General features: G+C 43.9%; 1 long non-coding RNA gene across 2 annotated transcripts; it reads right to left on the bottom strand.

Annotated features, from left to right (window-relative positions):
- Positions 1–9,620: 9,620 nt before the first annotated feature.
- LOC135373071 (uncharacterized) lies at positions 9,621–16,650 on the bottom strand. Of its 2 annotated transcripts, none has more exons than XR_010416261.1 (3): positions 16,472–16,650; positions 11,265–11,583; positions 9,621–10,633 (listed from the first exon to the last, which is right to left on the bottom strand). It is a non-coding gene; the product is annotated as an uncharacterized LOC135373071 (long non-coding RNA). The 2 variants fall into 2 exon arrangements; XR_010416265.1 differs by lacking the exon at positions 16,472–16,650 and adding an exon at positions 12,789–12,945.
- Positions 16,651–16,937: the final 287 nt, after the last annotated feature.

The following is a 16,937-nucleotide window of genomic DNA, read 5'->3' as shown; positions in this document are numbered from 1 at the left end:
ATGCTTTAAACATCTATACACACAATTACCACATGCTACACAACACTTTCTAACATCCGAGTAAACACAGTATCGTTACATACATCACTAAGCAAAGGGACTGGCAACCGGTTCCACTCCTCTAGCGTTCTCACAAAGAAAGAGAACTTGAATACGTCAACTCTACTCTGATATGACTGATATGACCTATAATTGATCCACGTTGCACATGATTGCAAAAAAAAAGAACAAAACTAGTGATGTGTCGTTCGCGAATGCACAGTTCGGAATGAATGAATCCCGGGCACAAACTGAATGAACTCATTCACTATTGTCGATCGTACTCGTTCACCAGTTCACTTAGACGTCCTCGTTTTGTCAGGTTTCGCCGGTTTCGCTGCGTTCGCTTCACAGTTTCTCGTTTCTCCACTCTCCAGTGGATGGTGCGCGTGTCGCCATCTATGTTCGCCACTGTAAAACAGTGTTCAACGCATGCGCAGTGGTTAGCCAGGCGAAGCTCACCGCGCGTTGCCCGAACGGCTCGAATCTCTGATGTATTCGTTCAAATCAGTGAACATTAGGGACTCGTTCGCAAGATTCGTTTGCGAATCATTGACGCCAGTGGGTCAAGTGACCTGGTCATTACTAGTTTTCTATGCGGAGCCTCTACCGTAGCCACTGAGGCGCCAAATTCGAAGTAGGCAGGCACCAGTGGACTGGTTTAAGATTTCTAAGAAACTGATCATTACTAAATACGTACATGAAAAACATGTCCGCCATCTCACATACTAGCCAGAAAGAGCCTTTTCCGGTATACCAGACAAATAACTTGGATTTGTCGACGGCAGATCATCACCAGCGATATTTAGAGCGAGCCGATCATAAACAAAAAATCAGAAAACACATTTTTGATTCTGAATACTTCCACCCATACGACGTCCGCCACAAAGCTCGATATCGACGCGCCGTAGTGAACCAACGCTAAGATTCTAAAGGAGACCAGCAAGAACAACGCAATTGTACGCAGCGAGTCGCGGAGAACCGAAGAACCAGTGCGCCGTTTGAGACCAAACGATTCCGTTGCTCTTCGATTCAGCTCGCGAGTGAACGGTTCTCCTCGTTCTCCTACTCCTTCTATTCAGTTGAGTCGTTGAGTTCTCTATCGTTCTTCGATCCCCGGCTTTGCGACTCGCCTTCAGCGCTCTCCGATTCTTCCGAGATCGTGGGGCTTGGCCAATCACAAACCGGTAAGCTCTCAGTGTGGCCAATCGAGCTGGTGGCCTGTCATATTCAAGCTTCAGAGGAATGCCGACAGATGGCGCACGCACCTGAATAGTTGCGTGTTGATTCATTCGAGCGCCGGGAACGGCGGAAACACTACCTTGAGTGGGAAGCAAGCTCGATCGTGGGTGGCTTTCGATTCTTACTAACAGGTGGCAGTGAGTCTCGCTGTTTCCCGTAGACTAAGTTCATTCTTTTCGAAAGAAAAGTGCTGCACCGGTCCATCACCAGTTCTTAAATACATGAGAGGTCCATGGCGAAAAGAATGTGAGAGGGTTGCCCTGCTTGAACTAGTTCAGGGCCGGGGTGCAGGCGAAAAGAATGGAGCTACTATGAAGGGGACCAAAAAGTAACTATGAAAGTGAATTTGCGTGACAAAAGAAAGCCCTGCCAAGAGGCGGAAGCAAGCGGAAAGTGGACTGAAGAAAAATGTAAACTGCGAGAGAATTACAGTGCGGCAGAGTGAATTGTTTCTTCATGACAGCGAAAGACGGTCCAATAAACATGCATTCACTTATTGCAACACATGACCAATATGGCCGGCAGGTGACTGCCAGATTTAACGTGGTAATGTGTTGTACGAACACCATCATGGAACACACTCGCCCACAAAACAGAACTCTTGTTCAGTTACTGTCTACATCCCTGGAGATAAGTAGATGCCGGTTCACCGTTGAGATCGGTCACATGATGTTATGACGTCACGGAAAGATGAACGAAAGAACGAATCTTTTGAACGGTTCAGTGAACAAAACCGAACTGCACGAACGAGTTCACCAAAGTGAACTGGATTGCCCGTCACTAAACAAATCACGGCATCGTCCAAAAGAAACGAAGAACTACGCCCGCCTTGCTGAAGGACACAAGCGGTCCCACGGAACTGCCAATGCCAAAGATCTCCCTAAAGCCTTCATTGGGATCGCAATATTCTGTGAACTAAAAATTTCCAACCCGCTCCAAGACTACAAAGGAGCGAAACACTTTCGTGACGGTAACGGACATACGCCAGAACAATTCACACTGCTTGCAGCAACTTGAAAGCAACTAATTTTACAGAAGAACCATCCCTTCCTATCAGATATTGTGTTTTTTACTTGACCTGCTGCAATTCCGTTACAGTACAGCAAACAGCGACATCTTAGCCCTATGAAACGTCCGTTCGAGCTGTGGCGCATGCGCATTAGTTGCAGGACGCGCGATTTCGCTCAAACAACCGGCTCACTCTCAGTCGGCTCGACCGATTGACATTGGTATCGCGAAGGAAGATGGCGGCTATTTCCAGAACGTGGAATGTTGAGTTGTCGAATTCTAGCGAACGTTACATTGGGATTGTCAAGTACGTTGACTTTTTCGAACAATGTGTATCATCTGCGGGAAGTTGTTGGATGTAACAATGTCCTGAATTGGGTCTTTCACACGCTTCAATGTTCAATCTTGCTGTGCTGCTTGGGCATTTGTGCAAGACACGTACGTACCATTTTCTGTATTTTCAGTCAATATGTGGTGTACGCGGGCAATATGGGCCCCATATCGCCAGGATTTTCCCAATATTGGCACAAAGTCGGCAATATGGGGCCCATATTGCCAGGATTTTCCCAATATTGGCTCAAACTGGGCAATACGTGGCCCATATAGCCAATTTTCAGCCAATATGGAGAAAATCTTGGCAAAACGGGAAACATATTGGACTCGCATCGCCAATGATCAGCCAATATGGGCCCAGTATTGTGTGCTGCTTGGGTATCCCTACGTAAAGAAAGCACAGAGCCAGGGTACACATCGCGTAAACGAGAAGCGAAAGTCACTTCTTCTCGGACAGCTTTATACGATAAAGTCTGAATTTTTGCCAAGAAAACTAAGCTTGAACACACCCAGACAACAAAACGTCATCCCACAAACGGCCCAGGGATATTCCTCTATGGATATTCAATATCCCCCCTGCATTCCAGAAATGTCCGTGGGTTGGCATATGCATGTCCCAGTGGTAGTCCTTTGGACATTCCCAGAAATATCCCACGAATGTGTCACGTGGATGTTAATGGCCCTTAATGTACCTACCGTTATTTGATGTGTCCGCACCACCAGACAGTGCTCCAAAACTTTACATATATACTGTACGGTGCAAAAGTCCCAGACGTTTCGTACATTTCGCTGCATTTGTCGATCGCCACGCAGACTTGCACACACATGAGGACAAATGATGAGTGTAATAAAAAAAGTGCCAGCCGAATCCTGAGTCAGTGTGTAGTGCTCTGGCAAATTTTATTTACTACGTCCAACTTTCAATTACACTCAGTTTGCGTGCCGGAGGTATGACTGGATGACACTCTCTACCTCGAAAGCGTTTACTTCTCAGAGCCTTCTGTTTCCGCTCACCGCATCTGAGATATGAAAAAAAAATTAAAGCATGTTTCTGTACATACGTATACATGTGGGTTGTGTTTTTTATCCGATTTTTGAACACATAGGTGCTGAAAGCTGCACAGGTACCGTTTCTTGCAGTTTCTTCACATATGAAATAAGGCACCTGCCAAATTACGTCAAACTGAGGCAAACCTGAAGGCAAAACTACATGTGTTGAGTGCAGGGAGAACTGCCTCGAACGATCATACGCTGTGACGCAATAATTCGCGCCCGTACTCGAAACAGGTATACAGACAGACTACAAAAACCATGCCTGTGCAGTTTTCGTACCTGTTTCATACAGATTCGATATTATTGTGTAAAAGAGAATGCAACCTACTTTCAATATTTAGCACAATCGTGCTATTGCTTAGCTTTCTAACATCCTGACGGAAAGGAGCAGGAAGTTCTTAAAGCGAAAATGATACCAACAAACAATAACAATAAAACAGTAAGAAATATTACTGTCAATGCATTGCCACCACTACTGGCTTCATAGGAGGTCAGCAAGAGACGCCGTAACGAATGAGGCTGCACAGTCGATACAAGAGCATATGTAACTATGAAGCATTTCGGTATTTGTGAAAAAGTTCATATGGGAAGCACAGACGGCAATGCTTACGCTTATTAACGCCAGCCGCCACTTGTTCCAGTAAGGACCGCACCCAGAAACGCCTACAAGAGAGGTATATTTGAGAATTAACTTCCTGTTGTAGCCACACAAGCCACAACAAGCGTCAGTGTGTACTGGAGATCTGAAAACGAAACAGCGCTTGCGGTCATGCATATATAGTATGTGCGTTCATAGTGCGTCTCCATTTCACACCAATCGCGTTCAATCGCATAAAGGACCGCACCCAGAAACGCCTAGAAGAGATGTATATTTGAGAATTAATTTGCTGTTGTATCCACACAAACAACACAACAGCAAGCGTTGTGTGTATCTCTAGGCGAAATCGCGTTTGCGTTCATAGTGCGTCTCCAATTCACACCCATTGCCTTGAATTGCGGAACGCAATATCACTGTGTTAGTTTCTACGTTATTACCCAGCAGTAAACCCGCACTGACTCTACCTCATAAGGACACAGTATTTCTTCGCTAGCATTCCTATAGCGGCAGAAGATTGTTTAAAAATTGGCACTCTGAACAATGTGGTTACGCCTTTATGTAAACAAACACTGCATTTGCTTTTTAAGGCTCTGTATCTGTGCATCATGTATACGATATAGTATGGAATACTTACTTTCACGAAAGACGAAACCTCTGCCTTTGCGTTGTAATAAAGCAGTCCAACAGCCGTGTCCACTCCCTCGTTTCACATCAACCAGCTTTCAACTGACTGAACTCCGTCTTGACTTGGCTTCCTCGCCGAACAGGCAACCGCCGTTCGTCTTCCGGCTCGAAAATTGTCATGTGACTACCTCCAGCGCGAACCCCACCACTTGCCCCTCGACATTTCCTTCCCCCACTGGAGTGAAATTCCCGACCGCGGCGTTCTCGGTGCATTTTTCGGACATATCTTTGTGGATGCTACCGGAAATGCCGGCTTCGGCAATCTTCGAACATTCTTTGGATATATCTTTGCGGGCCTTCACATGGAATGCCGGCTTTGGCAATCTCTGGATATTGTTTGGACATATAAATTTTGTCGTGGTTGTCTGGGCAGCTACGAGCGTGACAGACACATACTAACGAGCAAACAAAACACTCCTGTTCACTTCTACTGATAGAATTCGAGCTAAAGGCTTAAACCACACGATAAGAACAAGGCACACCGCGTCAGGAAAGCATATCAAATTCAGCGCAACAAGACCGTCGTCGAGAAGTCATAAAATAGCCTGCCCAAAAGAAGGACTTCACCAGGGTGGCGTGGCCTTTGCATTAAAAACGATCGTTCAATCAATCAGATTACAATGAAACCGAAATAATTATTTTTTAAAGCACTATTACATGCAATAGTACATAAATGCATCACTCGTGTCACATGAGGAGGCATACACAAAGCACTTACTTGTCAAGTGGGGTCCCAGCTTCAGCGCGAGCGCACGCACGCACGCACGCACGCACACACACACCAATTATTGGTATGCAGAACAAGCGCAAACACAAAGTATATTTCACAACCATCTTATTCTTCAGGTTAATAATTGTCCTACCATAGTCAAAAGACGGCACACACATGTATGCGAAAGCGAAACAATAGGTCTTCGTTCCAGATGTTATAGGATATCGCCACTCGGCCGGCGCGAACAACAAAAAAAAAAAAGGAATGCATGTTCGCTATACATCCAAGAAGAAAACGGTGCCGTGCTTCTGCGCAGCAATCATTATGCAGGAGTGAATTCACTTCGTTTTCCTTTTATTTCCTTGCAGCCACATATTTTGCAAGTATACTATAGATCGAGTGGAACGCGCAACTGTGAACATGATTCGCTACACGGTGTCGCTCTCACCATTTTAAGCCAAATCAGTGAACATGTGTTCATAAGCATATGACCCTTCACTGCACAGGTATGTCGCTAATGACTCACATAAAATAAAACAAAATTCTCATTCCATCAACATCGACTGCAAGCTTCAGTGCACAACAGAGGAATGCGCGCCCATCAGCACGCCTTGAGCTCACTTTGCACACACACGATAACCTTCTGGATATACCGTACCGCCACCGGAATCAAAGATTTAGCGCAAGGGTAATCATCCGCTTCGTGTCGTATTTTTTTAAGAAACGCCAAAAAGCCTCACTCTGGTCGTGTCGAACAGTACTTAGGAACCGATACCAACGAGGTAATTTTTATTTTTTTCTTCAGAGTTTAGTACTTTGTATGAGTCACCTAAACTTACCACGTCTGCTTTTCCGTGCCAGTATTTACTTTGCTCGATGTGTTGATGGAGTAAGCTGTTTGCATTGATATGTATTTTCTTTGTTGTTTGATATTGTGATGAGCGGCTGATCAAATTAATTATTGTCATTTCGCACGAACTGAGGTAGAAATTCTTTATTCTGACACGATAAAAAACGCTTGGCTTTTTGCAGTCAGTATAAAGATTGGCATTCTCAGGTTTTTTTCTGATCAACCAGCAAGAACACTCAAGATGCTCCAACGGGTAGCTTTCATGACAGCCTGCTGTTTCGTGGCAGTAACCCATACTGATGCTGATTGTACGACGGACAGTTTGGAGGCCAAGAAAGTAAGTCAGTCACCCGTATTGCATGCCTTAGATCATAGTGGCTTTTCAGCAAAAACATAAGTTTAAAATTACTTCAGTTATTTTCAAGATGTTTTTGATTTTGTGCTACCAGATATGTTTCAATTAACTGAGTACAACTTGCCGTCTTTAATTTAGATTATTGGTGAACCCGGCGAACTTGAAGTATATAAGCTGAGGCTCTCAACGCTCAGCAACGACAGCGAACCATGTCTCTACGTAACACCACCTAAAACTCTCAACGGGCTTAAGGCTGGAAAGTATAAGTGGGGACACACGCACGGCTATTACGATCCCAATACCGGCTATGTCGTCATGCGCGCAAATGTTTGGTGAGTAGGGAAGACATACAGTCTTCAGTCATACAGACATTAGTTCGTTAGTGATTCAAATTAAATATGTCCACAATAAAGGAAGCAGCTAATGTGTAGCACACCGCAGTTTGGCGTGTTTTAAGAGCACAGTTGGGGAACAGGGGAATTATCACAGCAATTTCTATACTTGAAAGTTGAACTTTTATCCTTGTACATAGTGGATACGCAGCATCGAAAGTACTGGGATAACCACGATATTTCTTGTTACTCTGTGGAAACAACTCAGCTGATCCGTCGACGCAGCCAGTTTTCAATATTTATTTTACTCTGTCACGTAGGACTACCCAGAATTATTTACGACTGCCACAGTTTACGACCATTATATTTCCTCCTATTTCGAGTAGGAAGACCACTGACAGATATAACGACATTCTTTTGGTTATGATATTATTTTGCTAATCCAGTGAGCCCCCTTCTGGCCACGGAAAACCGCTATTGAAGCGTGGAATGATAGTGTGCTACCTTTCCGAGGCCTGCCTACTGTATGGCCTGATAGTTTGTATATGCAAGAACAACTTCAATACATGTACCTTCTCACACTGCTGCACAAAGCTTTGCACAGGATTCACAGAATCCGCATCTTACCCCGTATATAGCCAAAGTAACTTGAGTGCTGCTCCTCGCCAAAGGGCCAGTCAAATTCCGTCCAGGGATTCCCTAAGAGCCACAGAGCGGTGGTTTTTGTACCCAAACATGCACTCTGCCGCTGATCAGGACCGTTTCAAGCATTCCACTGCTGAACACAAAGTGATGTAATGAGGGCTACTGAGCGGACATTCGAACCGAAACGCTTGTGTCGGGTTTGGCCATAAAGGCTCGGTTCCGGGTCAGCAGTACCTTGGCTTACATTTCTAATGTTCTAATCTTTCTTGGGCGAACCATATTAATGCAATCACGAACGAGGCGAACCGTCTGTTGGGATACTTGCGCAGAAACCGAAATGCGCTCCACCGTCGGTTAAACTCCAGGCATAGAACACGCTAATAAGGCCTAAATTGGAATATGCTTCTGCAATTTAGGATCCGCACTATATAACCCAAGTGAACTTAATTGAATCGCTACAAAACAGGGCAGCTCGTTTTATTTCTAATAATTACTCTTTCCCGTCCAGTATTACTGCCCTAAAGCTCTCAGTTGGACTGCTCGACCTCAATGACGTCGTAAATATCTACGTCTTTGTCTTTTCTTCAAGTTTTTTTTATTTATTTAGAACAGATACGACCCCATTTCTTAAGCCCAGCCACATACATCTCCCCAAGACTTGACCATGCTTTGAAGGTTAATCGTCTCCCATGTTCATCAGAGCGATATTTACAATCGTTCTTTCCATGCACCATTGTCGAATGGAATTCACTTCCCCATGCGATCGTCACTATTACTATGAGCAGTTCATGAATGCACTCGCTAATTACTTCTGTTTGTAATATTGTTTTTCTTTTTACCTTACCTTTTCCTTTGTTCATTATTATCGCGCATGTGTTGCTGTGTTACTGTTGCGTTACGCAGTTTCAATTCGCCGACATTTATCTTCCACTTGTATGTACATAGTGTTCCCTCCCTCATGTAACGCCTTTTGGGCCCTTGAGGTATCATCATAAATAAATAAATAAATAAATGTCGGTTCGACTAGCCGGTTCAGAGGCTGTAAACAGAGGTTCGAGGTTCTAATATACTACAAAAGTATAGGTAGCCAGTAAAAATGAAATAAGATATCTTAGTTACGTTTTTGGTGCCCCCCGGGATATGATTTAAATTGAACACAACAAAACAAAAGAACGATATGCCCTATATCAGTTACACAGAACGAATTTTTATGTACGATCATTATATGGCAAATTAACTAGTCACTGTTGCTCAAATGAACTCAGACGCCCCATCGCAGTTTCAAGACTTGCCTTCTTGGGAGCCACTTGGTTGATGCACTAACATAGCCAATTTTCCGACACATTTTCCACACAGAATTTTCCTAATCCAAAGAAGGTTATGCGAATTCATTATTATTTCGAACCCTTTCCTAAAACAGAGTTAAAAGACCAGGGGAAACACACTTTTGAATTTGATATATTTCTTAAACGAATAACCAATTCAATAATGGTTCACGTTCAGGAGAAAACATACCAAAATATTTCTTCTTAAATGTAATTGATTTGACATGTTGTTCATCGACTACAGGAAATACACAATCCGTCGAACCTGAGTTCTTTCCATAAAACTAAGAAACTCTCAAACGCAAACCAATATTACTTTTAAACTTGCAATGTAAGAGTTCCTGCCCTGAAGATTTTCAGTCCAGAGCAATGTAAACAAGCAATCAAGAAAACACAGTTAAAAGTTTTAAATTAATGCAGGATTTTGTTCAAAACATCAGTATTTTAGTAGTAAGTACTGACCACGCTTATCCGGAAACGCTACAAGGCTTCTGGACGCCATTAATTAGCAATTAGAGCTAATTGGGACCCCCCACATTAATCAGCATCATCCAATGAGTCATCACACTAATTGGGGAGCGTCTAACTAGTGTCCAGACCACCCTGTGCGTTTCCGGATAAACGTGGTCATAAAAAATAAAAAAATAGATAGAGATAGAGTGGAGAGAAGGAGTTTAGTTGAAGATCAACGACGCCATCTTGAAGGAAGCGGCCCGGAAAGGCCGCTGACCATCGCCGGGCGACGGAGCACAGAGGCAGGTTGCAAAGCATCCCAGCTATGACCACAAGTTCCGGACATCCTGTGACGTCAGCTGTGACGTCATCATGGCATGTCTGGGCAAGTTAGGACAGCTCTGGACATGCAAGGAGAAAAACACTCGTAATACAGAGGCTGGGAAAGCAAGAGTATGCAAACCATCATTAGCTAACAAGAAAAAACAATTAGTTACACAACAAATGAGCCCACCAGAACAGGAGCGCAGAACCATGCGACTGCTCCATCCGAGAGGCAGGCAGAAACTGACTCGTAATGCTTTTTTGTCCTGTATAAAGCCCCGCAGCTGCACCCCCTAGCGGTTACTTTCTCAACTAATCTCACAACAAAATTATTAAGAATCACGCCAGCGCTACTCCCGGTCCCAAGGCAGAAGATGATAGAAAATGGCGGGAATGCCCGGACAACAGCAACCAGCACTGGCACGAAAATCGCAAACAAAGCGGGAACAAAGTTGACGAAAGCATTAGTTACGCAACAAATCACCTCACCACAGCAGGAGCGCAGACCGATGCGACTGCTCTCGTCGACAGCCAGGGATCAAGTGACGACGGAGCGAACGACCGCACGTCTTTTCCCAACGAGAGCCAGAGGTGGACTGACGTAAGCGCCACTCTACGGGTGCTACGCATGCGCGCGCTCGTAGCGCCCTCTGCGCGCTCCTACCGCCACCTGCGAGAGGCTAAGAGAGAAGAGCATTCCTGCGCCCCCTGCTGGCCGTTCTCATTGGTCGTGAGGCTAAGTGAGAAGAGCATTCCTGCGCCCCCTGCTGGCAGTTCTCATTGGTCCAGACATCATCCTATTGTCTCAGGGCTACCCTGTTTTTTTCCACTAATGCTCCTTTGGTCAATCTACAATGAAGCCACAGTATGACGTCATCATGCAGCTGCGTGGCTCAAGGACACGTACGCTCTAGACAGGGGACATATTATTTATTGAATCACTATCCCAAGATTATGTCCTTTATTATTCTATAACAACTGAATAGGAAACTATTGCAGAAGAGCACCATGCATGAAAACTGATCGTAGGAATTCCAAAGTCTTACTAAATGAGACTTGCAAAAGAACAAAACATCCTAGCATGTAACTCCATCAATGGCTAATAAGAGGACTAGGCACTCAACAAATCAACGCGCGCAGAACTCGGGGCAGCACTATCGTCAAGACGACAATGTTCCTTGTCAAAAAAGAAAAAAATACTAAGCGTCAACAAAGGAAAGCATGCATATCGGGGCATATCAGGACAAATTCGTACGACTGCTGGGCAACAGAGGAAAACAAACACTTGAACAGAGTGAAAAAGGCACTCACCATCATTTTTCCCGTTCACAGCATTCCCTCATTGTAAATCCGCTCGTCACAAAATCCACCTGCATCGTCGAACACCATTCACCAGTGACGAACCACACATCCGCACCCCATCAGAGGCAGACAGAACCCCACCTAAGCTACGCTCTTCCACTGACGGCCAACGCCAGGAGCAGAATTTGCGTGTCGAGACCCGTCAGTGTCCAAGAGAGAAGTGAATCCTTGCGCCCCCTGCAGGCCGTTCTCATTGGTCGTAATGGCATCCTATTGTCTCAGGGCTACACAGTTTTTTTCCACTAATGCTCCTCTAGACAAGGTCAACCTGAAACAATAGTCTCTCGGTATGCGGTCATCATGCAGGTGCGTGGCTCAAGGACGCGTACGCTCTAGACAGGGGACATATTATTTATTGAATCACTATCCCAAGATTATTTCCTTTATTCTACTATAATGATTGCGTGGGGAACTATTGCAGAAAAACACCATAGACAAGAGGAGATTGTAGCATTTCATTCCCAAAGTCTTACTGTACAGGAAAAAAAATGGTTCAGCAAGACATAAAGTCACACACCTGTCCCCCTCGCGGTTACTCTCTGAACTAAATGAATCGCAAAATTATTAAGAATAGCTCTACTCCCATTCAAGGCAGCACTATCGTCAAGAATACGTCTTGTACAAAAAGAAAAAAACTACATGCAGAAGGAAAGCATGTCAGAACAAGCCCAGGCATGTCAGCACATGTTTGTCAGACAAGGGGGGAAAAAGCGAAAAGAAACAAAGAAGGAAACCAGCATCAAACTATTTCTTCTTATTCAAAAACAGTGCTCATCATAAATCTGCCCAGGACAATACACACCATTTTTCTATTGCCACACTTTTTTCCAGTAACGGTCAATGCATTGCTACAGACTGCGTGACGTCATCACATCCTGTCCGAAGAAGAAGACACCGGCAAAGACTCCTATTATTTATTGAATCGCAAGATTATTTCCTTTGTCCTACTCTTAATGACATTGATTCTCTCATTAAAATTCAACAAAAAAGCACCCTGCATATTAACGATTTTCACCCCAAAGGCTCATCATGGTCATTAGAATTACAGTAAACTACCACTGCTCTTTAAAATAATAAGTGAGTCCACTCCACATCACCTCCAGGCCCACCCGAGAGCCAGGCAGATAATTGAATAATGATGCTTTGTTCCTCCTGAATAAAGTCACACACCTGTCCCCCTCGCGGTTATACTCTCTGAACTAAATGAATCGCAAAAGTATTAAGAATAGCACTATTCCCATTCAAGGCAGCACTATCGTCAAGAATGTTTCTCTTCAAAAAGGAAAAATCTACATCTAGAAGGAAAGCATGTCAGAACAAGCCCAGGCATGTCAGCGCATGTTTGTCAGACAACAAGGGGGAAAAAGCGAAAAGAAACAAAGAAGGAAACCAGCATCAAACTATTTCCAAGCACACGCACTCCTCTTGTTCAAAAACAGTGCACATCATAAATCCGTCCAGGGCAATACACACCATTTTTCTATTGCTACACTTTTTTTCCAGTGACGGTCAATGCATTGCTACAGACTGCGTGTCGTCATCACATCCTGTCTGAAGAAGAAGACAGCGGCAAAGACTTCTATTAATTATTGAATCGCAAGATTATTTCCTTTGTCCTACTCTTAATGACATTGATTCTCTCATTAAAATTCAACAAAAGAGCACCCCGCATATTAACGATTTTCACCCCAAGGGCTCATCATGGTCATTAGAATTACAGTAAACTGCCACTGCTCTTTTAAAATAATAAGTGAGACCACTCAACATCACCTCCAGGCTTATGTAATACGTGACCCTTTCTATGCTCATACATTCGTTGTCTGAGGCTACACCCGCGAGCAAAAAAGGCGCGGAAGCCGGGTGGGCAAAGTTCCATTCGCGCATTGCGAGCATGAAGGCGGGAAAGGCTGCGAGCAAAGTTCTATTCGCGCATTCCAAAGCACAAGACAGAACGCCTTTACGGGAACACGATAGCATTCCTATACTATATTAATGATTATTGCATTGCAGTTTAGAAAAACTACAACTAAACTATAATTTTAGGAGCCCATTAAAATTCTACTTTCTATGGAAACTATAATTGCCCTATTACTTGGATCGCTACTAATGAAGCGCTCCAATTTTTTCTCTCTTCCCATTTCAGCCTTGTCATGCAGGGAAGCAGACTCATATCCAACATAATTAATTTACACTGAGGGTGCCGTGCTTCAGGAATTCCTATCCTGCGCTCAGGTGCAAGCATTTCTTCACGGATACCTTTAACAGCTGACTTCCTCAACATATCGAACGCCCAACAAAATCAAACAAACAATCAGAGAAACCCTCTTCTCAGCTGTACCATGCGACTGTCTTCTTCGTAAAATCGGTGATCTGAGGAAGAGAGCAGCGAAAAATTGCGCGCACTTGTGCTTGACTTAAAAAAACCTGAAGCATATGCCAATAAACCAAGAAAAGGACACTCATGTCTGGTATCTGATAGTGCCACATACACAGACGCATTGTCGCAAAGAAAGCACAGGACAGGGATACACAAATTTCCTTAGGTGAGCAGGGAAAAGGCTTAAGACCTCAGGAATAATAGCAGAGTCACTGGACATCGCTACGCGGCTAACACAAGATAACAAGATAATAGCGGCGGGTAAAATTGCAACACTGCTAAACAAGCCCCAACATGCCATCATGACGTCGCAATCCAGGAAAAAGAAGCACGCGCGCGCACACAGCAGCTCAGGAATGCACAAGGAGAGGTGCTTTATAGGAATTTCTACTCCACACACTCAGATACCAGCATTTCTGCACAAATACCTATAACGGCTGACTTCCTCAACATATCGAGGAAAGCGAATACTAACACTCAACATATAACAAAAAACAAACAAATTCCATTCTCATGAACTCTCTCCTCTGCCGAGCGGCTTTCTCCTGCTCTACCTGGATGCTGACTGTTTCCCCTCATCTACATTCTGAGTAAAAGCCGTGAAAGGAGAAAAGAACCGCGAAAAATTACACGTATGTGTGCTCCAATAGCTGTAACTGCAAGAAACCGTAGCGCACGCCAATACACTGAGAAAAATACGCCTATTTCTGCCACCAGATAATTCTTGCATAATGCCACATACACAGTCGCATTACCCTTGCGTAAAGAAAGCACAGGACAGGGATACACAAATTTCCTTAGGTGAGCAGGGAAAAGGCTTAAGACCTCAGGTCACCACACATCGCCACGCGGCTAGCACAACATGACACCAACAAGATACTAGCAGCGGGAAGAACTGCAACACTGCTAAACAAGTCCAGACATGCCACGAGGACGTCACAAATCAGGAGAAAAAAAGCACACGCATGCACGCAAAGAGGACAACGCATTAAACACACGGAGCGCTCAGGAATAATCGTAGCGTTACCGCACATCGCTACGAAGCTCAACGTCTAACACAAGACGACAACAACAACAAGATATTAACGAAGGGTAAAAATTGCAACACTGAACAAGTCCAGACATGCGACATCGCATACAAAACACTGCTCATCGGGGAAAAGGCCTAAGCCCGCGGCGGATCATCATAGAGCATACACAACTTCATTTTTCTACTTCGCGTAAACTAAACGCGGTCTGCTTGGAAAACGACGTACAAATTTTCTTAAGGAGCAGAGAAATATAGAAATTTCTACTCCGTGCTCAGATACCAGCATTTCTGCTCAAAAACCTGCAAAATTAAGCACTGCTTACTTCGTCAAGATATCGAACACCCAACAAAATCAAACAAACAACCCCACTTCCACTGGTAGAACACTATTCAGCTTTTACGCAGGAGGCTTTCTTCTACATAAAAGTAGAGAAAATAAGAAAAAGAGCAGCGAAATATTACACGCACTTTTGCTTGACTTAAAAAACCTGAAGCATATGCCAATAAACCAAGAAAAAGACACTCATGTCTGCTATATGATAGTGCCACATACACAGACGCATTACCCTTGCGTAAAGAAAGCACAGGACAGGGATACACACATTTCCTTCAGTGAGCAGGGAAAAGGCTTAAGCCGTACCGCCTAGGAATAATCGGAGAATCACCGCTTATCGCTACGCGGCTAGCACAACATGACAGCAACAAGATATCAGCGAAGGGTAAAAATTGCAGCAAGAAAGACACTACTGAACAAGTCTAGACATGCGACATCGAATGCCAAAACACTGGTGATCGGGGAAAAGGGCTAAGCCTGCGGCGGATCATCATAGAGCATACATAAGTTCATTTCGCGTAAACTAAACGCGGTCTGCTTGGAAAACGACGTACAAAGTTTCTTAGGGAGCAGAGAAATATAGCAATTTCTACTCCGTGCTCAGATACCAGCATTTCTGCTCAAAAACCTGCAAAATTAAGCACTGCTTACTTCATCAAGATATCGAACACCCAACAAAATCAAACAAACAACCCCACTTCCACTGATAGAACACTATTCAGCTTTTACGCAGGAGGCTTTCTTCTACATAAAAGTAGAGAAAATAAGAAAAGAGCAGCGAAAAATTACACACACTTTTGCTCGCATAGCAATAAGAGAAAAAAATAAAATAAAATAAAATATCGACACACACGCTAATAAACTGTGACAAAGACACCCATTTCTGCTATCAGATAATTATTGCATAATGCTAAATACTCATTTGCATTGTCCCTGCGTGAAGAAAGCACAGGGCAGGGATACACAATTTATCTTAAGCGAGCAGGGAAAGTCACTTCTACTCGAACAGCTTAATACCATAAAGTCTGAATTTTTGCAAAGCAAATAAAGCTTGAACAGCGCTACGAACGTGACAGACACATACTAACAAACAAACAAATAAACATACAAACAAACAAACAAACACTTCTATTCATTTCTATTGATAAAGGCGTAAACCACACTACAAGAACAAAGCACGCTGCTTCAGGAAAGCGTATCAAATGCATCGCAACAGGACCGGCTCTCATAAAATAGCCTGCCCAAAACGAAGACTTCACCAGGTTCGCGAGGTAATTCCATTAAAAACGCTCTCGGTCTATCCTACAGATAGCAATGCAAGCGCTGCTTCCCTTATTTTTTAAGCCACTATTCCACGCAATGGTACATAAATGTATCACTCGTGTCACATGAAAAAGCACACACAAAGGACTTACTTGTCAAGTGGGATCCCTGGTTCAGGAAAGCGCGCGCGCACACACAGACACACACTCACATTTTCACAATCACAAACACAACGTCTATTCTCACAACCACATAAATCCATATTATTCCTCAGGTCAATAATTATCCTACCATCGTCAAAAGATGGCTCACTCTTGTATGCGATCGCAAAGCGATAGGTCCTCGTTCCGGATGTAATAGGATATCGCCACTCGGCCGACGCGAACCAAAAAAGAAAGAAAGGAATGCGCGTTCGCTATACCTCCACAAAGAAAACGGTGCCGTGCTTCTACGCAGCGCTCATCATACAGGAGTGAATTGTCTTCTTCGTTTTCCTTTTATTTTCTTGCACCCATATACTTTGCAAGAATACTATAGAGCAGAACGGACAAATGTGAACATCATTCGCTACACACTGTAGCTCTCATCATTTTTAAACCAAACCACTTAACATGTGTT

The sequence above is a fragment of the Ornithodoros turicata genome, chromosome 1, assembly GCF_037126465.1.
Source record: "Ornithodoros turicata isolate Travis chromosome 1, ASM3712646v1, whole genome shotgun sequence".
NCBI lineage: Eukaryota > Metazoa > Arthropoda > Arachnida > Ixodida > Argasidae > Ornithodoros > Ornithodoros turicata.
Note: the sequence above shows the minus strand (reverse complement) of the source record. Positions and strands in the feature narration are given on the sequence as shown.